A 27,517-nucleotide genomic window follows, 5' to 3' on the forward strand; every position below is an offset into this window, starting at 1 on the left:
TGGGGCAGAGTGCTGGACACAGATGGGGCAGGATTGTACACAGACGGGGGAGAGTGCTGGACACAGATGGGGCAGAGTGCTGGACACAGATGAGGCAGAGTGCTGGATACAGATGAGGCAGGATTGGAAACAGATGGGGCAGAGTGCTGGACACAGATGGGGCAGGATTGGACACAGACGGGGCAGAGTACTGGACACAGATGGGGCAGAATTGGACACAGACGGGGCAGAGTGCTGGACACAGATGGGGCAGGATTGGACACAGAGTGCTGGACACAGATGGGGCAGAGTGCTGTACACAGATGGGGCAGAGTGCTGGACACAGATGGGGCAGAGTGCTGGACACAGATGGGGCAGGATTGGACACAGATGTGGCAAAGTGCTGGACACAGATGAGGCAGAGTGCTGGACACCGATGGGGCAGGATTGGACACAGATGGGGCAGAGTGCTGGACACAGATGGGGCAGAGTGCTGAACACAGATGGGGCAGAGTGCTGGACACAGATGGGGCAGGATTGTACACAGATGGGGCAGAGTGCTGGACACAGATGGGGCAGAGTGCTGGACACAGATGGGGCAGAGTGCTGGATACAGATGAGGCAGGATTGGAAACAGATGGGGCAGAGTGCTGGACACAGATGGGGCAGGATTGGACACAGACGGGGCAGAGTACTGGACACAGATGGGGCAGAGTACTGGACACAGATGGGGCAGGATTGGACACAGACGGGGCAGAGTGCTGGACACAGATGGGGCAGGATTGGACACAGATGGGGCAGAGTGCTGGACACAGATGGGGCAGAGTGCTGGACACAGATGGGGCAGGATTGGACACAGATGGGGCAGAGTGCTGGACATAGATGGGGCAGAGTGCTGGACACAGATGAGGCAGGATTGGAAACAGATGGGGCAGAGTGCTGGACACAGATGGGGCAGGATTGGACACAGATGGAGCAGGATTGGACACAGATGGGGCAGAGTGCTGGACACAGATGGGGCAGGATTGGACACAGATGGGGCAGGATTGGACACAGATGGGGCAGAGTGCTGGACACAGATGGGGCAGGATTGGACACAGATGGGGCAGAGTGCTGGACACAGATGGGGCAGAGTGCTGGACACAGATGAGGCAGGATTGGAAACAGATAGGGCAGAGTGCTGGACACAGATGGGGCAGAGTGCTGGACACAGATGGGGCAGAGTGCTGGACACAGATGGGGCAGAGTGCTGGACACAGATGGGGCAGAGTGCTGGACACAGATGGGGCAGGATTGTACACAGACGGGGAGAGTGCTGGACACAGATGGGGCAGAGTGCTGGACACAGATGGGGCAGAGTGCTGGATACAGATGAGGCAGGATTGGAAACAGATGGGGCAGAGTGCTGGACACAGATGGGGCAGGATTGGACACAGACGGGGCAGAGTACTGGACACAGATGGGGCAGAATTGGACACAGATGGGGCAGAGTGCTGGACACAGATGGGGCAGGATTGGACACAGAGTGCTGGACACAGATGGGGCAGAGTGCTGTACACAGATGGGGCAGAGTGCTGGACACAGATGGGGCAGAGTGCTGGACACAGATGGGGCAGGATTGGACACAGATGTGGCAAAGTGCTGGACACAGATGGGGCAGAGTGCTGGACACCGATGGGGCAGGATTGGACACAGATGGGGCAGAGTGCTGGACACAGATGGGGCAGAGTGCTGAACACAGATGGGGCAGAGTGCTGGACACAGATGGGGCAGGATTGTACACAGATGGGGAAGAGTGCTGGACACAGATGGGGCAGAGTGCTGGACACAGATGGGGCAGAGTGCTGGATACAGATGAGGCAGGATTGGAAACAGATGGGGCAGAGTGCTGGACACAGATGGGGCAGGATTGGACACAGACGGGGCAGAGTACTGGACACAGATGGGGCAGGATTGGACACAGACCGGGCAGAGTGCTGGACACAGATGGGGCAGGATTGGACACAGATGGGGCAGAGTGCTGGACACAGATGGGGCAGAGTGCTGGACACAGATGGGGCAGAGTGCTGGACACAGATGGGGCAGGATTGGACACAGATGTGGCAGAGTGCTGGACACAGATGGGTCAGGATTGGACACAGATGGGGCAGAGTGCTGGACACAGATGGGGCAGAGTGCTGGACACAGATGGGGCAGAGTGCTAGACACAGATGGGGCAGGATTGGACACAGGCGGGGCAGAGTACTGGACACAGATGGGGCAGAGTGCTGGACACAGATGGGGCAGAGTCCAGGGAAACCACTGGGTAAATCTGACAGGGAGAAGGACTTGGGGATCCTAGTTAATGATAAACTTACCTGGAGCAGCCAGTGCCAGGCAGCAGCTGCCAAGGCAAACAGGATCATGGGGTGCATTAAAAGAGGTCTGGATACACATGATGAGAGCATTATACTGCCTCTGTACAAATCCCTAGTTAGACCGCACATGGAGTACTGTGTCCAGTTTTGGGCACCGGTGCTCAGGAAGGATATAATGGAACTAGAGAGAGTACAAAGGAGGGCAACAAAATTAATAAAGGGGATGGGAGAACTACAATACCCAGATAGATTAGCGAAATTAGGATTATTTAGTCTAGAAAAAAGACGACTGAGGGGCGATCTAATAACCATGTATAAGTATATAAGGGGACAATACAAATATCTAGCTGAGGATCTGTTTATACCAAGGAAGGTGACGGGCACAAGGGGGCATTCTTTGCGTCTGGAGGAGAGAAGGTTTTTCCACCAACATAGAAGAGGATTCTTTACTGTTAGGGCAGTGAGAATCTGGAATTGCTTGCCTGAGGAGGTGGTGATGGCAAACTCAGTCGAGGGGTTCAAGAGAGGCCTGGATGTCTTCCTGGAGCAGAACAATATTGTATCATACAATTAGGCTCTGTAGAAGGACGTAGATCTGGGGATTTATTATGATGGAATATAGGCTGAACTGGATGGACAAATGTCTTTTTTCGGCCTTACTATGTTACTATGTTACTATGTTACTTATCAGTATTGTAGTATTCAGTCATTGGTGGTAATATGCGGTCTGGACATGGTGTAACGGTATTTGTTCCTTGTATTTTATATTATTCGATCACTGTGGTGGTAATATATCATCTGGTCATAGTGCTGTGGTATTTGTTCCTTGTATGTAGTATTATAGGTAATTTAAAAAATGGAAAAATAAATAAAAATATACCTAAATTGTATTGCATATTTTAACAAATATTTAATAGGTTACAGCAGAGTAGGGCCCGGCCAAAAGTGTCTACTGTGTTATGGTGGCGGCTTAAAAAATCTTTTGGCCAAAACAAAAGCTGCCGGCTATATGTGTGATCTGGTGATGGGAACTGTCAATGTGTGATAGGTGAGAAGTGGAGATTTTCCAAGAGAGAGCGGTGGGACTGTGGACAGTTTGTGGGGTGGAGCCTGGAGGCGGGGCTGGGGTGGAGCCTGGGCGGAGTTTCAAGGGGGCCCCGAAAATTTTGCCAGTATGGGGCCCCAAAATTTCTAGTGGCAGCCCTGGTAATGAGAATGAAAAAAATCTCCTTCATTAAGACGAGCGCATTAAACATCTGGATATTTTCATTATGTAAAACTGATCACCTATAGACAGCGTACTGACGAGTGTAACTCAATGGTGTAGATCCCATAAGCGTTTTTCTACCTGGCCAATAGTCTGCCTGCAGGGTAGGTCTTATCTGGTGGGGTACCGGGGAAATCCCCTGTGGGCCCTTGGCTGTGGGAAGGAGAGGAGGAGAAGATGGGAAGAAAAACAGAAAAGTCTGCTGTTTTTGGGGCACGGTCCCTTTAAAAGCACAGGCCACGTATGTGCAGGGGCGTGTGCACGCAGCATTCATTACCTGAACCGCTGCCGTGTGCGTCCCGATAGATACTTGCAAGTGTGCGCCTGTCATCACTAGTGTAAGTTGTCAGTGTCGTGCACCGCATGTGACGGGCACACACATTCACCACCGCCCTCTGCTATGTCGGCGGCCATTTTACTATGAGCACGCCAACCTGCAGAGGAGAAGGACGCCGCCGTGAGCACAGGCAGGTAAGATATAAATGCTGCAGGGGAAACTGCACCCAGCAGCAACGGAGCTGAACCAGAAACCGTGTAATTAACATGAACACCAACAGGACCTTTCACATGAGACAGAGTGACCAGGTAAAGCAAAAGGACCTATGATAATGTGACAGAGTGGGATGCGGTCAGGGGGCGGAGCCAGACACCGGGAAAACAGAGAAGGGACAAGCATAAAAGAATAGTGAAACAAGCCGAGGTTGTAGCCAACTGCAGAAGACCTATAGCTGACAAGGATACCAGGTTAGGAGCGAGTATAAATAGCCCTCCCATCTTGAAAGAGAGGCTAAGAACATTAACCCTGAGAGTACAAGACATAACCTTGTCCTAACCATGACAAGTGTATTATCTGTACACTGACACTATATACAGAGCTCCTGTGTATAATGTCTCTGGTGACCACTGTATTACTTGTACACTGACACAATATACAGAGCTCCTGTGTATAATGTCACTGGTGGTAATAACAGTGTTGTTACCATTGTGGTTTGTATTCATAATCAGAATTGTAGTATTCAGTCACTATGTGGTGGTAATTTGTGGTCTGGTCACGGTGTGGCAGTATTTCTCCTTGTATGTGGTATTATTTGGTCCCTATATGCTGGTAATATGTCATATTATTAGGTCACTATGTGATGGTAATATGTGGTCTGGTCATGGTGTGGCTGTATTTGTATCTTGTATGTAGTATTATCCGGTCACTATGTGGTCTGGCCATGGTGTTGTTTGGTCATGGTGTGGTTGTATTTCTTCCTGTATGTGGTGGTATTTGTCTTAGTATAGGGGACTGTGCTGTGTATGGCGGTCATTTGTTCTCTCTGATATTAATTAGGAGAAGATTCTTTATTTCCATTAGAGATTTGATACTTGGAACACAGCAGCGGAGATGCACTTACTGGGGTTTCCTGAGGAAAAAAGTAATCACCTATCCACAGGATAAGTGATAATATATTGATTGGTGGGGATCTGACTGCTTCTAACCATTCAGCAAAATGTGGATCTTTTTATCCCCATTAGACTGGAGTGGAATGTTCGACTTGACCACTGATGTATTCATTCCTTCAGTGGCTGCACTTGGTTTTTTCTAGAAGCCCCAAAGAGAATGAATGGAGCTGCTGTCAGATATCCCACCTGCAGCTCCATTTTAAAATGGGATTAAGTGTCCTATCAATGATAAAACTTCCTCATTCTTCCAATCGGTGCAGTTTCTAATGGTCGGACCTAAGCGATCACCTATCCTATGGAGCCCATGGATTGGTGATAACTTGTTTTAACCAAAGAACCCCATTAATGTAAGCTACCGTAATTATACATCCCAGTTATGGGGGCGCACAGTAGATGTGCAGGAGCTTCCTGTATTTTACAGCCGATGCTCCACTATAAAGGGGATAACGACTGACAGATATTTTTGCATATAGCAGTAGGGTGGACCCCTAGAGTCCATTCTCCTGGTGGGTCCCAGAAACTCCAGTTTGACCCTGTCTCCGTGTACCATATCACAGCATGCACTACATTGCTCCAGAGTCCAGATCTGTCTCCCCCATTATAAGTCAATGAATGCGCAAAAAGCAGATCGCAGACTAGTCACTATCCACCTGTCATGCGCTTTTCATGAATCCAGTGTAATTTTTAACATAGAAAACTGTATTTGATATTTATCATTTAATAAATTGTTCATGGAAAAAATGTCTGTCATATGGATATGAAAACGGACATACAGAACATAATATGGATGCAAAACTGTCAGCTTTACTGGATGAGAAACCGCCGATTTTCCATATGCTCGTGTGAACTTGGCCTTACTTTCACACACTTTGTCTTGAGACACAACTTTCCCATGATAATAATTTACACTATATTTAACCCATTAAAGGGGTATTCCCATCTCCAGGATCCTATCCAATATGTGATAGGTGTAATATTAAAATAAGCAAATAAATCAAATTAGAAATGTAGTATAGTTCTGATTCGCTCTGTCTCTTTCCTCACGTGCAGGCATTGCAGGACCTTAGGTATCCATGGTTACGACCACCATCAACTAATTTTCACTATTTCAGTGGTCATAACTATGGATACCTAAGATTGGGGGTGAACTGGGTCGGGGAGCAGAGGTGCACATGCCCCCCGGGCCGGACCCCAAGCAGTTGTTCAGGGTCACACAACCATCTGCGTTTTCTTGCTTGGAGGAGTTGGGCTATGTGCACACTTGCGGATTGGCCGCTGTGGATCTGCAGCAGTTTTCCATGCGCAGTACCATGTAAACGTATGGAAAACAAAATCCGCAGTACACATGCTGCAGAAAAAGACAAGCGGAATCTCAGCGTTGTTTTTTCCGCAGCATGTCAATTCTTTGTGCAGATTCCGCAGCAGTTTACACCTGCTCCTCAATAGGAATCAGCAGGTGTAAAACCGCAGGAGGAATCCGCACAAAAACCGCGGAAAAACTGCGGTAGATCCGTGGTAGTTCCGAGGTAAATCCGCAATGTGGTTTACTTGCGGAATTAACAAAATCAGTGCAGAAAAATCAGCACACCATTGTGCAGCGTTTGTACATAGCCTTGTAGTTTCCAATGACACCACTCACTTTACCATATAAAATTCCAAATGCTATGAAATTGCAAATGAGAAAATGCTCAATTCTGGGCTTTGTTTTTAATGCCAATATGTCAGTACTGGTTGATAAAGGTCAGAAAATTGCAGCTGAACTCAGTCAGTAAAAATTAAATCAGAAAAAGTCTACATTAACCCCTTCATACCGAGAAATTTTCTTTCTTTTTTTTCCTCTATTATTTATACCTCCCCTATGTTAAGGGCATAACATTTTTATTTTTACATCAGTATATCTGAATGAGGGCTTTTATTATGTGAGATGAGTTGTACTTTTGAACGACATTATTAATTGTATCAAGAAAAAAAAATTGCTTCTGACCGGTAACATTTTCATTGTTTAGGATTTAGGACTGTGTGAGGGCTTATTTTTTTGCGCCCTGAGCTGACATTTTTATTAATACCATTTTGGGGTAGATATGAGATTTTAATTGTCTCTTATTGCATTTTATTGCAGTGTTGTGGCTGCCCCAAAAATCGTAATTCTGATGTCTAGATTTAATTTTCTCATTACGCTGTTTACCGATTGGATTAATTTACATTATATTTGGATAGATCGATGGCGCAAAATAGGGTGATTTGAACTTTTGTGTTTTTTTTTATTGTTTTCATATTTTGAGACACTTTTTTTTTCATTTCTTACTATATTTAATAGTCCTTTTAGGGAACTTGAATATGCAAACGGCATAGCAGTGCATCAGTAAAGATCAGAAAGACGTGGGCTTGGGGTGTGGGCCCGCATCGGAGGCAGGGACATGACGTTGGACGTGCATATTGTTAGGGTTGGCGGAACGCACCGAATATATTTATTAAGTAAGATTGGTGCGTTAGCCACCCGGGATCCACCGTGCAGAGATGGAACCTGCTGCTAAGTAAATGGCGGCACTATATGGCGGTACAATGTGAATACACACACGGGTTAACTTCACCCTGTGTGAAGAAAGCGAACCCTGTTGTGTCACAGGGCTGCAGTACCGCAACAAGAGCGCAAGCAAGGAGTCTCAGAACTCAATCCCAAGACACAGGAGTTCATATAGACCTCATGCGCTCAACACCGCAACTGGGGTGTCAGAGTGACAGAAATAATAATAATAGAGATGCACGAGAGTGCGTGCGGTGCCGCACTGGTGGACGCCACTAACCACCCAGGCTTGGGTCAGGAAAGCTCTGTGAAAGCGCACGGCGCCGCACTGGCGGTCACAGCAATAAGACGCTGTATTGTGTGTTACGTGCTGATGGCTAAGTTGGGCGCTAGCAATCATCCACCTTCCGCGAGCAGTCATACAATAGGGAGGGGATTTTAAAAAATGACTTTCACTCACAACACACACACACGTTTACAAATGTATACTAGCACATGGCCGTGCGGTCATGCGAAGTTTATATAGCTGCAGCACGTTCAGGACCTTCCAAAGAAGGACCAATGGAGTTGCAGCAGTACCTGAGATGTGACCCTAGATCTCCACTGAGAGATCTTGCCCTGGGCATGCTCAGTGTGTGCAAAGCAGGATTTAGTCCTAGCACCTATAGGACCTTCCAAGAAGGACCAATGGAAGTTGCTGCAGTACCTGAGCATGTGACCCTAGATCTCCACTGAGAGATCTTGCCCTGGGCATGCTCAGTGTGTGCAAAGCAGGACTTAGTCCCAGAAAAGCCTGCTCGCTGCAGATCAGTGCAGGGTACAATAGCAGAGCCTGGAGAGACAGTAGTAACCCTTTGCACAGTATCAGTCTCAGCGAGATGCCGGGAGCGATGTCTCCGCTGAGCAGGCTCCACTGCGGCCGATGCAGAATGGGAGACCGCAGCAGACACGGATCGAGATTCCCCCTGTGCAGCAGAGGAAACTCGAGTCCTAACACATATATGACAAAAGTCATGAAGGAGTTAAATATAAAATAAAAAGTAAAATACATATTGCCACATGACCAGATATAAATGACTATGATTTGGTTTCACGCTTATGTATTTGATGACAAATTGGCTTCTGAGAAGCCATATCTGAAATATTAGACACTGTCCATTATGAAAGGGAATGTAACATTAGGAAATGACCGATTGTGTGAATCAAATGATTATGTTAAAACTATGTTTTCAGAATTGTCCTATATATGGACCTTTTTACTAACTACCCTCTGTAACTATAATGACGGTCCCCACTAACAATTTCCAAGTCACTGTACTACAGTACCCCTACCCCTCCAATATTACCTACAGATTGTCAGTGTATCCCCTCAATCCATCAATTGCCTTCTAAGGGTCTATTCAGTACTCCATGGAACAATACATTAATCCCTAAATGTATGAGATTTTTTTAGAAAGCTCATGTACTGTAATCGTCTACAATTTGTTAGAAGCATAAAGTGTCTACAAAATCCTCATGTGTTGGTCCATAAGCCACACGTGATTAGCTCATGGGCATATTCCACATTCAGAGTTCCTTGCTCAATTTGATAACCAAATGACTGAACGTCTCACTAGAATTTTTTCCACTACCCTGTCAAAGATTTGTAGATGGTGGATAGCTCCTACTATTCCACATATCTTATAAAAGCACTCCCATCAAAGTTTTTATACTCTTTTTATAATGCAATTATGATATTATACAGCACTGTATACTTACAATTGGTCATTTTGTAGAAGTGGGAAGACTCTTTTCCCTAAATGAATCATTCTCCTCTTCAACTCCTGACCCAGCTGCTCCTTTCTCCTGCCTGCCAGGGACTTTTGCAGTGGCTTATGACTCATGCAGGTAGAAGGTTAAAAGCAATTGTAATATTATTGTAATATAGTAAGAAAATAAAAATGGAAGGGTTTGTATAATTGGCTACCTATCACTTGGATAACCAACTCGCAGCGGAACACCAGCTCCTCCAATTCTCCGCTCCTTCTCTCCTTCTCTTATCTCTTCTTTTTATGCCTCGTTAGCTCTTCTATTCCTTTTATTTTTACTTTCTAATAGTAAGGTTATCTCTCATTTAATATAAGGATAATATACAAAAAGAATATCTAAATATACACTTTGCATAATGAAGACATATTTAACCTTTATTTTTGTTCAATGTGGTAAAAAATGCACAATTTATTTAATTATATAGAGTTAATGCCTCTACACAGAAAATCTAAACAGAATGATCCGTTTTCCGTTTCCTTTGTGGAGTAGTAGCTGATGGTGCGGCTACTGGAGTGGCATAGCGGTCCTGTCTGACTGGTTGTCCCATTCATGGAAAGCATAGTCATCATTGTAGATCCCCACTATAATGTCCTGATTAGAGTTGAGCGACCTTGACCTTTTTAGAGTCGAGCCGGGTTTCGCGAAACCCGACTATCTCAAAAGTCGGGTCGAGTGAAATCGGCCGATTATGACGTAAAGTCGGGATCGACCGAAACACGAAACCCTATGCAAGTCAATGGGGGAGCATAGTCGGCAGTGAGTGGGGGCCAGGAAAACACCTAGAGTGCCCATTTTAATGTCAAAACCATCCATTCTTCTTAATGAAGCTTGTCAAGCGTAATTTACCTTATAATAATTGGAAGGCATTTGAAATTGGGGGTCATTTGGCTAAAGTTGTGGTGGGTAGGGCTGGTTCAAGTAATTAGTGGGCCCAGGAAATCTGGACCACGTCACGGCAGTGGAGCAGGGAGAGGTAAGTATTTCAACTTTGCAAGTGCTGTGAACCTGAGCAAGCAGGGGGGGGCCCACTCGTTGGCATTGGCACTGGCACAGGGCCCCTCAAAGTACAGCGGTGTGTTTGCACGGCGGGGGCGCCTCCCACCGGCAGCAACACTTTTGCGTACTATGAGAGGCCCTGTGCCAGTGACGTCGCCAACTAGTATTCCTCCCCCCACCTGATGAAGGAACCTGCACTTTCATCTGCACCTTCCTCTTTGTCCCCGTGTAAGGTGGTATGGTATGCGGGAAAAGCAACCTGACTTTCAGCAGGGTCACAATGTTGTTGTGTAGCGTGCACGGGGAATGTTGCGTTATGGGTCAATGTACCAGCAGACTCATCTATCACTGGCTGGGCAATGGGCAGGATGAGGAGTAAAGACAGATATAGGCCCAAAGAATAAAGTTGGCTAAATGCAGTTCAAAATTGGTAACACAGGAATAACCAGGGGCCATTGCAGTGGAGGACAACTGGAATGAGAGGCTGACACAGAGAGTAGGCCCAAATCAGTAAGTAGTCGAAATGCAGTTCAAAATTGGCAACCGTAGTAAATAGGCGGCACAGCTTTGTTCAGTGGAGGAGAACTGCAAGGAGTGGCAGACACCGATAGTAGGCCCCAACCCAACTAGTAGGCCAAATGCAGTCTAACATTAACAACTACTTAACGAGCGCCTGAAAACGGAATTTCAGGACAGGAAACCAGGAGAACAGCAAGGAGCGGCAGACACTGTTAGTAGGCCCCAAACCAACTAGTACGCCAAATGCAGTTGTTCCATTTAACCACAATTTAACGAGAGCCTGAAGATAGAAGCTCAGGAAAGGCAACCTGGAGAACACCTTGGAGTGGAACACACCATCTCTCTCCACCCCATACCCATTTTGTAGGCCTAATGCAGTGTAGTTTTCTACAACTACTAAACGAGAGTCGGAAGACCGAAGCAATGGCAAGGAAACCTGGGGAACACCTTGGAGTGTAACACACCATCTCTCTCCACCCGATACCCATTTTGTAGGCCTAATGCAGTGTAGTTTTCTACAACTACTAAACGAGAGTCGGAAGATCGAAGCAATGGCGGGGAAACCTGGAGAACACCTTGGAGTGTAACACACCATCTCTCTCCACCCCATAGCCAATTTGGAGGCCTAATGCAGCGTAGTTTCCAACAACTACTAAACGAGAGCATTAAGATCAAAGCTCTGGAAAGGCAACCTGGAGAACACCTTGGAGTGTAACACACCATCTCTCTCCACCCGATACCCATTTTGTAGGCCTAATGCAGTGTAGTTTTCTACAACTACTAAACGAGAGTCGGAAGACCGAAGCAATGGCAAGGAAACCTGGGGAACACCTTGGAGTGTAACACACCATCTCTCTCCACCCGATACCCATTTTGTAGGCCTAATGCAGTGTAGTTTTCTACAACTACTAAACGAGAGTCGGAAGACCGAAGCAATGGCAAGGAAACCTGGGGAACACCTTGGAGTGTAACACACCATCTCTCTCCACCCGATACCCATTTTGTAGGCCTAATGCAGTGTAGTTTTCTACAACTACTAAACGAGAGTCGGAAGACCGAAGCAATGGCAAGGAAACCTGGGGAACACCTTGGAGTGTAACACACCATCTCTCTCCACCCGATACCCATTTTGTAGGCCTAATGCAGTGTAGTTTTCTACAACTACTAAACGAGAGTCGGAAGACCGAAGCAATGGCAAGGAAACCTTGGGAACACCTTGGAGTGTAACACACCATCTCTCTCCACCCGATACCCATTTTGTAGGCCTAATGCAGTGTAGTTTTCTACAACTACTAAACGAGAGTCGGAAGACCGAAGCAATGGCAAGGAAACCTGGGGAACACCTTGGAGTGTAACACACCATCTCTCTCCACCCGATACCCATTTTGTAGGCCTAATGCAGTGTAGTTTTCTACAACTACTAAACGAGAGTCGGAAGACCGAAGCAATGGCAAGGAAACCTGGGGAACACCTTGGAGTGTAACACACCATCTCTCTCCACCCGATACCCATTTTGTAGGCCTAATGCAGTGTAGTTTTCTACAACTACTAAACGAGAGTCGGAAGACCGAAGCAATGGCAAGGAAACCTGGGGAACACCTTGGAGTGTAACACACCATCTCTCTCCACCCCATACCCAATTTGTAGGCCTAATGCAGCCTACTTTCCGACAACTACTAAACGAGAGCATGAAGATCGAAGCTCAGGAAAGGCAACCTGGGGAACACCTTGGAGTGTAACACACCCTCTCTCTACACCACGGAAGGGCTGATTCTTAGGAAGGAAGGCTGTCGGAAAGAAGCAGGGCGCGTCCGAGGGTGATTATATTCTTATTAGGTATATACTCACCCTCGGACGCGCCCTGCTTCTTTATTTGTAATGAATGTTTATTTGCAATGTGGTTTTGACTTACTCTATTTTTTTGGTAAATAATGATTTTATTATCTTCATTGTTTTGCATCTTCTTGGCAATAATATAAAGAAGACGCGACAGGACAACACTCGGTGGATGCCATATCTGTGTTTTAAATTGAAAAAAACTTTCAGTTAACTACTTGCAGGAGAAAGTTATTGTAGCTGGTGGCCATTTTTAGTACTGTACCAGATTTTTGTTGTATGTGTTTGTTTTTAATGTTAAAATGTCTGCATTTGATATCTCTCCAGTATATTCTTTTTTATAAGCAAAATACTTATTTTTATATTTTCTGATGTTGGTTCAAGGGGTACACGGGCAGCAGTAGACAGGTCAGTGGAGGCCTAGTGGAAGGAGGGACCGCAGACAGGCTTTGAAGGCCTAACATAATAAATTGGGCTGGCTGTAGGCAATTTAAAATTGTTTCCAGGGGAACACGGGCAGCAGTGGCCTGGTCAGTGTAGTAGTAGTGGAAAGAACGGGCCGCAGACAGGCTTCGAAGGCCTAACATAACAAAAATTGGGCTGTAGGCAATTTAAAATTGGTTCCAGGGGAACACGGGCAGCAGGAGACAGGTCAGTGGAGGCCTAGTGGAAGGAGTGACCGCAGACAGGCTTTGAAGGCCTAACATAAGAAAAATGTCAATACAATGGTATTGACAGTGCCAGGCATTGAAGGATGTCAGCGCATAGACTAAACATTTGTGGAGCTGTGAGAGAAAATTTTGCAAGTGGTAGAGCACTGTTTGAGCTGGGGGGGGGACTGTCTTGTGGCCGGCGGTACAGGCCCAGGGCCCCTCATATTACAACGGTGTGTCTGACGTTGGGTGCGCACCACCACCGCCAGACACTTTATTGTACTATGAGGCACTAGGTCCCGTCGACCAAAAGCGGGCACACCCACCTCCTCAGACAAACAGTACTCTCACGGGTGCTGGCGCCAAGTGGCGATACCACGGCCCCGTGTGGGGACTTTGGCCATTTAGGGAGGTGTTAACATGTCGGATGCTGGACAATCAGGTGCTGCAAATTACGAGATTGGAAAAGTCGTTCAGAATAGTCCACAGGCAAGACCTTTACATAGGAAAGCTAGGTGTCAGCCGGGCAAGGTGGGGCAAAAGATTTCGAAATCCAGTTGTGGTTCATTTTAATGAAGGTTAGATCATCTACATTTTGGGTAGCCAGAGGAGTCCTTTTTTCTGTTAGTATTGAACCTGCAGCACTGAATACTCTTTCTGATAGGACACTAGCTGCCGGGCAAGCAAGCTCCTGCAATGCATATTCTGCCAATTCTGGCCAGGTGTCTAATTTTGATGCCCAGTAATCAAATGGGAATGACGGTTGAGGGAGAACGTCGATAAGGGATGAAAAATAGTTAGTAACCATACTGGACAAATGTTGTCTCCTGTCACTTTGAATTGATGCTGCAGTACCTGTCCTGTCTGCGGTCATAGCAAAATCACTCCACAACCTGGTCAGAAAACCCCTCTGGCCAACGCCACTTCTGATTTCTGCCCCTCTAACACCTCTGGTCTGCTGGCCCCTGCAGCTCGTGTTAGAACGATCACGGGCGCTGTGTGCAGGGAATGCCAGAAGCAAACGGTCAACAAGAGTTGATTGTTTGGTTGCTAATATTAGTTCCAAGTTCTCATGTGGCATTATATTTTGCAATTTGCCTTTATAGCGAGGATCAAGGAGGCAGGCCAACCAGTAATCGTCATCGTTCATCATTTTTGTTATGCGTGTGTCCCTTTTGAGGATACGCAAGGCATAATCCGCCATGTGGCCCAAAGTTCCAGTTCTCAAATCTGTGGTTGTGCTTGGTTGAGGGGCAGTTTCAGGCAAATCCACGTCACTTGTGTCCCTCCAAAAACCAGAACCCGGCCTTGCCGCGCCAACAATTTCCACTGGCCCCGGAAAAGCTTCCTCAATAAAAATATAATCATCCCCATCATCCTCCTCGTCCTCCTCCTCCTGTTCGCCCGCTACCTCGTCCTGTACACTGCCCTGGCCAGACAATGGCTGACTGTCATCAAGGCTTTCCTCTTCCTCAGCTGCAGACGCCTGATCCTTTATGTGCGTCAAACTTTGCATCAGCAGACGCATTAGGGGGATGCTCATGCTTATTATGGCGTTGTCTGCACTAACCAGCCGTGTGCATTCCTCAAAACACTGAAGGACTTGACACATGTCTTGAATCTTCGACCACTGCACACCTGACAACTCCATGTCTGCCATCCTACTGCCTGCCCGTGTATGTGTATCCTCCCACAAAAACATAACAGCCCGCCTCTGTTCACACAGTCTCTGAAGCATGTGCAGTGTTGAGTTCCACCTTGTTGCAACGTCTATGATTAGGCGATGCTGGGGAAGGTTCAAAGAACGCTGATAGGTCTGCATACGGCTGGAGTGTACGGGCGAACGGCGGATATGTGAGCAAAGTCCACGCACTTTGAGGAGCAGGTCGGATAACCCCGGATAACTTTTCAGGAAGCACTGCACCACCAGGTTTAAGGTGTGAGCCAGGCAAGGAATGTGTTTCAGTTGGGAAAGGGAGATGGCAGCCATGAAATTCCTTCCGTTATCACTCACTACCTTGCCTGCCTCAAGATCTACAGTGCCCAGCCACGACTGCGTTTCTTTCTGCAAGAACTCGGACAGAACTTCCGCGGTGTGTCTGTTGTCGCCCAAACACTTCATGGCCAATACAGCCTGCTGACGTTTGCCAGTAGCTGCCCCATAATGGGAGACCTGGTGTGCAACAGTGGCAGCTGCGGATGGAGTGGTTGTGCGACTGCGGTCTGTGGACGAGGTCTCGCTTCTGCAGGAGGACGAGGAGGAGGAGGAGGGGGTGCGAACGGCTACAGCCAACTGTTTCCTAGACCGTGGGCTAGGCAGAACTGTCCCAAACTTGCTGTCCCCTGTGGACCCTGCATCCACCACATTTACCCAGTGTGCCGTGATGGACACGTAACGTCCCTGGCCATGCCTACTGGTCCATGCATCTGTTGTCAGGTGCACCTTTGTGCTCACAGATTGCCTGAGTGCATGGACGATGCGCTCTTTAACATGCTGGTGGAGGGCTGGGATGGCTTTTCTGGAAAAAAAGTGTCGACTGGGTAGCTCGTAGCGTGGTACAGCGTAGTCCATCAGGGCTTTGAAAGCTTCGCTTTCAACTAACCGGTAGGGCATCATCTCTAACGAGATTAGTCTAGCTATGTGGGCGTTCAAACCCTGTGTACGCGGATGCGAGGCTAAGTACTTCCTTTTTCTAACCATAGTCTCATGTAGGGTGAGCTGGACTGGAGAGCTGGAGATCGTGGAACTAGCGGGGGTGCTGGTGGACATGGCAGACTGAGAGACGGTGGGAGATGGTATTGTTGCCGCCGGTGCCCTAGATGCAGTGTTTCCTACTACGAAACTGGTGATTCCCTGACCCTGACTGCTTTGGCCTGGCAAAGAAACCTGCACAGATACTGCAGGTGGTGCAGAAAATGGTGGCCCTACACTGCCGGAAGGGATGTTGCGTTGATGACTAGCTTCATTGGCCGAGGGTGCTACAACCTTAAGGGACGTTTGGTAGTTAGTCCAAGCTTGCAAATGCATGGTGGTTAAATGTCTATGCATGCAACTTGTATTGAGACTTTTCAGATTCTGCCCTCTGCTTAAGGTAGTTGAACATTTTTGACAAATGACTTTGCGCTGATCAATTGGATGTTGTTTAAAAAAAATGCCAGACTGCACTCTTTCTAGCATCGGATACCTTTTCAGGCATTGCAGACTGAGCTTTAACCGGATGGCCACTCTGTCCTCCAGCAGGTTTTGACTTTGCCACGCGTTTTGGGCAAGATACGGGCCCGGCAGATGGAACCTGTTGCGATGTTGATGCCTGCTGCGGCCCCTCCTCCTCCGCTTCAGAACTGCTGCCGCCTGCACCCTGTTCCCCCAATGGCTGCCAATCGGGGTCAAGAACTGGGTCATCTATTACCTCTTCTTGTAGCTCGTGTGGAACTTCGTCTGTGTCACCGTGTCGGTCGGTGGTATAGCGTTCGTGATGGGGCAACATAGTCTCATCAGGGTCTGATTCTTGATCAGCACCCTGCGAGGGCAATGTTGTGGTCTGAGTCAAAGGACCAGCATAGTAGTCTGGCTGTGGCTGTGCATCAGTGCACTCCATGTCAGATTCAACTTGTAATGGGCATGGACTGTTAACTGCTTCACTTTCTAAGCCAGGGACGGTATGTGTAAAGAGCTCCATGGAGTAACCCGTTGTGTCGCCTGCTGCATTCTTCTCTGTTGTTGTTTTTGCTGAAGAGGACAAGGAAGCGACTTGTCCCTGACCGTGAACATCCACTAACGACGCGCTGCTTTTACTTTTACCAGTTTCACGAGAGGAGGCAAAAGAGCTAGAGGCTGAGTCAGCAAGATAAGCCAAAACTTGCTCTTGCTGCTCCGGCTTTAAAAGCGGTTTTCCTACTCCCAGAAAAGGGAGCGTTCGAGGCCTTGTGTAGCCAGACGACGAACCTGGCTCCACAGCTCCAGACTTAGGTGCAATATTTTTTTTCCCATGACCACCTGATTCTCCACCACTACCACTACCCTCATTACCAGCTGACAATGAACGCCCCCGGCCATGACCTCTTCCACCAGACTTCCTCATTGTTTTAAAAACGTTACCAAACTAACGGTATTTGTTGCTGTCACACAACTTACACGGTGAGCTATAACTTCAGTATGATTTAGCTACCCCTTTACAGGTGGGTGAGACCACAACGAAAATCAGGCACAATGTTACACACTCTGTTGTTGGTGGCAACAAATGAGAGAGATGCCACACACGCAGGACTGTCACTGAAGCGCAAATGTAAATATTAATCTCCCACTGATTTGTTTTTTTTTTTTAAAAGGGAGACTTTAGAAAAAAAAAATAATAAAAAAAAATGATTTTTTAAGGAAGAATTTATAAACCAAATAAAATGAAATGATTGTTTCAGGGAGAATTTAGAAAACAAATAAAAAAAAATAGGCTTTCTATGGCCCACTGAGTGAGAGAGGACGCACACAGGAGTCAGGAGTGGCACACAAGCCCAGAGGCCAATATTTATCTCCCACTGATTGATTTAGTGATTTTTTCAGGTAGATTTTGGAACCCAAATCAAGCAAAAAAATAAATAGGCTTTCTATGGCCCACAATTGGAGAGAGAGAGAGAGATGGCACACCCAGGAGTCAAGACTGGCACACAAGCAGAAAGGGCAATATTAATCTCCCACTGATTTGATTTTTTTTTTTTTTCAGGGAGACTTTAGAAAAAAAAATACAAAAAAAATGATTTTTTCAGGAATAATTTAGAAACCAAATAAAATAAAATGATTTTTTCAGGGAGAATTTAGAAAACAAATAAAACAAAAAATAGTCTTTCTAGGGCCCACTGAGTGAGAGATGACGCACACAGGAGTCAGGAGTGGCACACAAGCCCAGAGGCCAATATTTATCTCCCACTGATTGATTTAGTGATTTTTTCAGGTAGATTTTGGAACCCAAATCAAGCAAAAAAATAAATAGCCTTTCTATGGCCCACAATTGGAGAGAGAGAGAGAGAGATGGCACACCCAGGAGTCAAGACTGGCACACAAGAAGAAAGGGCAATATTAATCTCCCACTGATTTGATTTTTTTTTTTTTCAGGGAGACTTTAGAAAAAAAAAATACAAAAAAATGAATTTTTCAGGAAGAATTTAGAAACAAAATAAAATAAAATGATTGTTTCAGGGAGAATTTAGAAAACAAATAAAAAAAAAATAGGCTTTGTAGGGCCCACTGAGTGAGAGAGGACGCACACAGGAGTCAGGAGTGGCAGACAAGCCCAGAGGCCAATATTTATCTCCCACTGATTGATTTAGTGATTTTTTCAGGTAGATTTTGGAACCCAAATCAAGCAAAAAAATTAATAGGCTTTCTATGGCCCACAATTGGAGAGAGAGAGATGGCACACCCAGGAGTCAAGACTGGCACACAAGCAGAAAGGGCAATATTAATCTCCCACTGATTTGATTTTTTTTTTTTTTTCAGGGAGACTTTAGAAAAAAAAAATACAAAAAAAAGGTTTTTTCAGGAATAATTTAGAAACCAAATAAAATAAAATGATTTTTTCAGGGAGAATTTAGAAAACAAATAAAACAAAAAATAGGCTTTCTAGGGCCCACTGAGTGAGAGATGACGCACACAGGAGTCAGGAGTGGCACACAAGCCCAGAGGCCAATATTTATCTCCCACTGATTGATTTATTGATTTTTTCAGGTAGAATTTAGAACCCAAATCAACCCAAAAAATAAATAGGCTTTCTATGGCCCACTATTTGTGAGAGAGATGGCACGCTCAGGACTGGCACACAAGCCCAGAGGCCAATATTAATCTCCCACTTTTTTTTTTTTTTCCAGGGAAAATTTATAAACCCAATAAAAAAAATAATAAATAGGCTTTCTATGGCCCACTATCTGAGAGAGAGAGATGGCACACTTAGGACTGGCACACAAGCCCAAAGGCCAATATTAATCTCCCACTGATTGATTTATTGATTTTTTCAGGTAGAATTCAGAACCCAAATCAACCAAAAAAATAAATAGGCTTTCTATGGCCCACTATTTGTGAGAGAGATGGCACGCTCAGGACTGGCACACAAGCCCAGAGGCCAATATTAATCTCCCACTTTTTTTTTTTTTCCAGGGAAAATTTATAAACCCAATAAAAAAAATAATAAATAGGCTTTCTATGGCCCACTATCTGAGAGAGAGAGATGGCACGCTTAGGACTGGCACACAAACCCAAAGGCCAATATTAATCTCCCACTGATTGATTTATTGATTTTTTCAGGTAGAATTTAGAACCCAAATCAAGCAAAAAAATTAATAGGCTTTCTATGGCCCACTGAGTGAGAGATGGCACACACAGGAGTCAGGAGTGGCACACAAGCCCTGAGGCCAATATTTTTCTCCCACTGATTGATGTTGTGATTTTTTCAGGTAGATTTTGGAACCCAAATCAAGCAAAAAAATAAATAGGCTTTCTATGGCCCACTGAGTGAGAGATGGCACACACAGGAGTAAGGAGTGGCACACAAGCCCTGAGGCCAATATTTTTCTCCCACTGATTGATGTAGTGATTTTTTCAGGTAGATTTTAGAACCCAAATCAAGCAATAAAATAAATAGGCTTTCTATGGCCCACTGTGTGAGAGATGGCACAGACAGGGATGGCACTCTAGCAGAAATGCCAATCTTAATCTCCCACACAAAAAAAAAAAAAAAAAAAAAAAGGAACTGTCCTTCAATTACTATCTCCCTGCAGTAATCTCAGCCAGGTATGGCAGGCAGCAATAAGGAGTGGACTGATGCACAAATTAAATAAAAAGTGTGGACAAACAAACAAGATAGCTGTGCAGAAAGGAAGGAACAAGAAGATTTGTGCTTTGAAAAAAGCAGTTGGTTTGCACAGCGGCGTACACACAGCAATGCAGCTATCAGGGAGCCTTCTAGGGCAGCCCAATGAGCTACAGCGCTGAGGAAAAAAAAAAAAATGTAGCTTCCACTGTCCCTGCACACCGAAGGTGGTGTTGGGCTGTGGAAATCGCTACAGCACAAGCGGTTTGGTGGTTAATGGACCCTGCCTAACGCTATCCCTGCTTCTGACGAAGCGGCAGCAACCTCTCCCTAAGCTCAGATCAGCAGCAGTAACATGGCGGTCGGCGGGAACGCCCCTTTATAGCCCCTGTGACGCCGCGGACAGCATGCCGATCACTGCAATGCCCTTCTCTAAGATGGTGGGGACCAGGACCTATGTCATCACGCTGCCCACACTCTGCGTTTACCTTCATTGGCTGAGAAATGGCGCTTTTCGCGTCATTGAAACGCGACTTTGGCGCGAAAGTCGCGTACCGCATGGCCGACCCCGCACAGGGGTCGGATCGGGTTTCATGAAACCCGACTTTGCCAAAAGTCGGCGACTTTTGAAAATGAACGACCCGTTTCGCTCAACCCTAGTCCTGATAAACGGACACGTGGAAAACTGGGTCAAGATGTTAGTATCCATGAGCTTCCATTACTTCTCCTGGCAGCATGGGCTCCTAAAAAAACAAATAGTATAAATATTCCCCAATTAGATCTCTCTAGAATTCTTATTAGGTGAGTAGCACCATTAGATGGCATGTCTTACTTGTCCGACTCCTGACTATGAGCGAGAGACGGCAGAACTCTAATAACACTGGTCAACTCAAAAAAATCATCAGCAAAGGTAATATGTCTGTTTTATGGAGTTTCATGTGCTGATTCCAAAAATATGCTTAGTTGTGCTCTATAAAATATGTTTCTGAGATAGAAGTATTTTTGTTATTACGTTATTTCTGCATTTTCAATGTATGTGGTTTTTCCTATGTTATTCCCATTTCTTTTCTTGTCTTATTTAATTGTGAATTTTCTTACAGGGAAAACATCAGTAAAGGTTTTAGTGAGTTTTATGGGAAGGAGTATTAACAGTGCTTCTTGGAAAGTCACGTTATGGGGAGAAGCTAACTGTTATGAGGCGGTAACATTTGAGTCAGTCAGAAAAGGATGGTGATGGCAGCAAGGACTGGTATGTGAGACTTTGACAGGAGACAGGCCTCTACAGGGATCTGAGCCCTGCCACAGGGAGATAGAAGGGAAGGCAGGGGACAGCCACCATTGTGAGAGGATTTTCACTGCATTTCTGGGAGGGAAGAAAACAGCTCAGCCACTGAGGTGTAACTGAGTGAGAGTCTCCACACAGAGAGAACCTAAAAGCAGCCAAATATCACAGTGAGAAAATGCCTGTCTGCAAATGTTCATCTGCAAGGAATATGCTGACCTTTTTTACTCCATAACTGTATATAGTTTTACAAAAAACAGAAAATCTTCACCAAGTATTGAAAAGAGAAATACATCTTTATTTATAAATTAAATTAAAATCTTAATAAATGGAGATACATGTGCAAAATATGCTGCTTGTCACAGGTCAATAATTGCATGAAATCCATATATTGCCAAATCAAAGTGTCATAGTGCTAATTATTCAGTATATATTTATAAGAAAAAGTATATCACATATTCAATAAGCTTCTAAAATATGATATGCTTAATGACACTGAGATAGAAAAATAACATAATCTTTCTTTTCAAATGATAAAGTTCTATATAGTTGACTGCTTAATATATAGCTGCAAGTATACTTAATATTCCATTGCATATAACAAAAGTCACTTTATTAACATACCACAGAAAGTGCTTAGTGCATAATTCCTAATAAGTTTAGAAGTGTCTATTAATATATTGCCAGTAAAAGGCATAAGAGTTATAACAATAACAACAGTTATTAGAACATGAGCTTATAGTAAAAGGTCACATGCAAAGTAATTGTGGTTAGCAAGCAGGGTAAATACAAATGTATTAGATACATGATCTGTGATGCAGTCCAAATGCCCCAACGCGCGTTTCGCATTTGCTTCTTCCTGGGGATGTGTCTGTATGGGATACCAATGTTGGGTCTATTTATAGTCTTGTCTGAACAGTGGTGGCAGCGGTATGGTATTGGCTCTCACACTAATATATGGGAGTGTGACGTCAGTGCAGGTCTGCGTTCCACGTCATAGATCCTTGCCCCCATCCGAAGAGTCGGGATAGGGGGGGCAGAGTCAGAAACGCTGAGGACACGTCACCACAGAGACTCTCAACCTGACATAAGAAGGGATCGCTCACCGCAGGAGTGGGTGGGTAGGTGAAGGACAGGGTTCCCACGTGACACGCAGAGCATTAAATGTCCATTACCAGGGAACCATACCTTAGATTGCATGCTATAGATATATAGTGCATGAGGCTACCCCAGGCTACATTTGTTTGCATACATTATAAGTGCATAATGATGGAAAGATATAAGAGCTCTGCTTTCCTATGTGCTCACTATAGGTGCGTTATGCTAGAAAGTTATTGTATTAGCTGAATATAACACAAATGTGCAAAGAAGAATATATAGAGCTAAATCTATGTAAATTAAAAAGTGATATAGAGAGAATCGGTATTAGTTATTATTAGCCCTTTACGATCAACTATATATTATAGTGCATGTGGAACTCAACACTAATAATGGAAAAAAAATGTGAATGTGTTTATATAAAATATATACAGTATATATAAATAGTGGGATCATGCTTAAAAATGAACCAAATGTCCATATCCGTACTTTTAGACAGAATGGCACCACGATCAACCAGACAGCAGTTTTAAAAAAAATTGTGTTCAGTGAACTGCTATCATAAAGTGATTCATTACCAATATTAAATTTATGTCTTTAACCATAAAGTGTGGTGATATTTCTTAATAGAATAATAAAGTGAAGTTACTTATGTAATAGTGCAAAGAAAAGTGAAAAGTGACAATAGTGAATGGTAATTTATTATCTACTAAAAGAATAATACATATAGATATCTTACATTAAAAGTATTAAGAAATATATAATATATTGCCTACATATATTAAAAATGAAAATAATTTTTCTAAGATAGTTACCGTATTTATACTCTTCCATTTGTTCTTCTTTTCTTTGTTCCTTTCTTTTGCCAAGAATAAAAGGCTGTAGGTAATAAGAAGTCCTCCAACATGCAAAAAACGCACTAAGGAACCAGCCAGCACTCTCCACCCGCATCCTAATCCAAACTGCCCTCCAGACCATCTAAGAATAGTAAGTATCGGTAAGATGAAGAAACTGTAACTCAATAAAGAAAAAATAAATTTTAAAAAACAAGACATAAAAAGATATACACAACATGCTAAATCCTATAAACAATAAATTATTTAAAGGAAAGGGGCAAAACTTAAAATTTCATTGAACCTGTTAGGCTGGACCGAGTCTATCTTCAGAATCCATTTGGCTTCTAATTGGGCCAGACTCTTTCTCCAATTTCCTCCTCTCTGATCAATAAAAATTCTATCAATTCCCGTCACCTTTAAAAGTTTGGTGTTGCAGCCATGAGTAAGTTTAAAATGTCTCAGTATTGGTTTTAATTCCAAGACATCCGTACTATCACAAGCATTTATTATATCCCTGTAATGTTCTCTTATGCGAGTCTTTAGTGGTCTAGATGTAAGACCCACATAGATTTTTTCACAAGGACAGACTGCATAGTATATAACCCCTATGGTATTGCACGTGATATGCTGGGTGATGGTAAATGTCTTTGCACCATCACTAGATTTAAATGTCAGGGCTCTTTGCATGCTGAAGATAAAATGAATTATGTTCCAATGTGAATTTGAGGAAGGAAACAAGAAAGTCAATTAGATCTGTTTTATGATCAGTCATTGCAAGAAATATCTGGACAGCTTTTATGCCATCCTTGTGTTGGATAGATGTACATAGCAAATCAACATCTAGGGTTACGACGAGCAATATGTCATTCATAGTCCATTGGTATCCCCTCTGCCTTACTTAATACATCTCCTGTGTCTCTGATATATGATAATAGTGTCTGAGCCAGAGGTTTCAAGTAGAAATCAAGATACTTACATACTACCTCACACAGGTATCCATTCCCTGAAAAAATGGGGCGTCCTGGAGGGTTAGATAGACTTTTGTGGTTCTTTGGAAATATATGCATGCTGTTTTGGATTAGCTGGTATCAGATTGTGTCTCAAATCCTTTGTCTGGAATGCTTTTTCCATCATTGCTTGCAGTTCGCTCTGAAATGCCAGTGTAGGGTTATATGTTAATCTCTTATCTCAGTTTTGCTGAACTGTCTGTTAGGGGTCGAGTTCCAGCCTCTGCACAGGGGGAATCTCGAACAATCTCCGCTGCCATCTCCCATTCTTCTCCAGCCGCAGTGGAGCCTGCTCAGCGGAGATGTCAGTCCCAGCGTCTGGCTCAGCCTGATACTGTGTGGATTGTCACTGCTGCCTTTCCAGGCTCAGCCATTGAAGCCAGTACTGGTCAGCGGCGAGCAGACGTCTCTGGGAGTAAGCCCTGCTTTTCAACCTTCTGTCCAAGGTAAGTCCTCTCATTGGAGGTCAGGGCTCACATGCTCAGGTACTGCAGCAGCTCCCATTGGTCCTCTAGGAAGGTCCTGAAGTTGCTCAGGAACTGTAGCAGCTCCCATTGGTCCTTTAGGAAAGTCCTGAAGTTGCTGCACCTATAAAAGGTTTGCATGGCCACACGGCCATGCGCTGGTATCAACTAAGTTATGCGTGCAGCACTAGTGTGGTCATTTGCATGTGGTTTCAGAGCCCGGCAGAAATAAGCCCCTATAATTCCGGCACCTCCGTTGAGGAGTTTTGCGTGTGCTATTCTGACTGCATGACCACTGTTTGCTCTATTTGGTAGCTGTGTTTCTCTGTGAGGTTAACAGGACACAGCGTTCTCTTTTCTTTAATGACTCTGTGAAGTAACAGAGTTCACTTATACCTCCATATAGTACCATCAGTTACTAGCAGCGGGTTTTACTCCTGCACGGTGGACCCCAGGTTGCGAACGCACCTATTACTCTATTAATATATATTTGGTGCGTTCCGCCAAACCCTAACACTGTCTCAGTGCTTGTTTTCCATATTGCACCTGCGGCCAGATAACAATATTTCCCCCTTTATCTGCTGGTTTGATTACAATACCTTTGAGGTTCTTAAGTTCTCTTAATGCGTTTCTCTAATCAGCAGTCAAATTATCATTAGATAACCCCTTAGAATGTTTTTTCAAACTCTTTTGCTACTAATTTTACAAATAATTCTATGTTAAAGTGCAAGTTGATGAGTGGAAATCTTTTTGGGGTTGGTGGTAGGAACTTACTGATGGTTGATGTAGATTCCGGCTGCTCATTGCCCAGTTCTTCCAGAATTGCTATTGCTTCCAATTCTTTTTTATTCCATTCTTCGCCAATATTTGATTTGTCATTAAGTTTTTTTAAATTAACTTACATGCGAACAGGTGAAGGTCCTTTACAGCTGAAAAGAAGTCAAAGGGGGAGACAGGTGAAAAAGTTAAACCCAGATCTAAAACATCTAAGGCTATGTGCCCACATTGCAGAAATGCTGCGAAAATGTCCGCAGCATTTCCGCAACTCCCTGCTGCGGGTAAAACGTATGCGGAATTCACATGCATTTTCCCGCAAAACACAAGCATTTTGCAAGCGTTTTTAGCTTGCAGAATGCTTGCGTTTCCAAGCGATTTGAAGCATTGCTTGGAAAAGTGACTGACAGGTTGGTCACACTTGTCAAGCATAGAGGTGTCTGATAGGCATGAGTTCTGGACAGCTGCTGCTGTTTTTAGGCTGGGGGGCATATATCAATGGCCACTTACCAGCCTGAGAATACCAGCCACCGGCTGTGAGCTTTAGTAAGGCTGGTTGTCAAAAATGGGGGGACATGTCTTTTTTTTAAATTATTTATTTATTTAAATAAAATAAAAAACAGCATGGAGACCCCTCTATTCTTGATAACCAACTTTGCTGAAGCTGACAGCTGAGGGTTGCAGCCCCCAGCTGTGAGTTTTGCCTGGTTGGTTAAAGAAAATAGGGGGGAACCCATGCCGGGTTTTTAATTCATTTATTTCGTTATATCACAGGTGATGGCTGAGGAATACCCCGATCATCCATGCTCCTGCTGCCTCTGTTATTAACGGCTGCAAGTGTCGGATGATGGAAGTAAGAGTCCCAAAAGCCCCCACCTCCTGCCATCGTTCTGACTTTAATATAACCCTCATCATTCTTCTCTTCTCGTGCCGATCTTGCCTTGCGCAGGCGTGTACTATGGAGGACAGAGAATGAACTTCAATCCAATATTGCAGCCAGCATGCAGCCAGTGGGTAAGGAAAGGGTGAATCAAACACCCAAAAACCCTGACTCCATGGCTGAAGATTGTTCCCTCCAAATTCAGATGACAGAGTCCCTTTAAAGTGAATCTGACAGCAGGTGAGTGCTATGTAATCTGATGTAGGGGAAGAGAACGGGGAAGAGAACGTGATCGTAGCAAAGTATCATTTACTGACAGCTTGGTGCGGTTTTAATAAAATGCCTGTTTTCTCTGCTGTAGATGCAGTGGTGCTATGAATGCTGAACTGTATAACCCTATAGACAACACTGATTGGCAGATTCCTGTGCACCCTGTTGTTGGTTAAAAAGATTATCTGGACTGCCTGGCAAGCAAAACCTCATCCTGCGGTGATAATCTCCTGCTGATAAAACACTTTATACATCGAAACTCCAGCAAGCTGCTGAGCAAATAACACTTCTTGGAATCTAACTCTCTGCCCCTACATCATGCTGCTCTCTGGTCGGGTAGCAAAAAACTGCTTACAGATTCTATTTTATTATTAAGAAGGAGAGAGGAAGCAAGAGATTATTAATGAATCATGTGTGATGGAAGAGTTGTCATTGTTGGAACAAACCATTTGGCAAATATATTTCCTTGTGTAGTCTGCAGTGATAAATGATCAGCTCTTATATGGAGCTATATGAAGCCATTTCAGATTAGCTGTACCTTCCACTGATGGCTTTATTTATCCATTATGGGGTAATGATCAAAACGGCATTTTTTTTCCATCCTTGATCAAAAATTCCCCTCACGGATGCAAATCAGGTTGTAAGCACCCCGCAGATCTAATTTAGTAAATACCTTTGCTCCCCGTAGCCTATCAAAAAGCTCAGATATCAGGGGTAGTGGGT

Source organism: Ranitomeya imitator, chromosome 8 (genome assembly GCF_032444005.1).
Source record: "Ranitomeya imitator isolate aRanImi1 chromosome 8, aRanImi1.pri, whole genome shotgun sequence".
In the NCBI taxonomy this organism is placed as follows: Eukaryota; Metazoa; Chordata; class Amphibia; order Anura; family Dendrobatidae; genus Ranitomeya; species Ranitomeya imitator.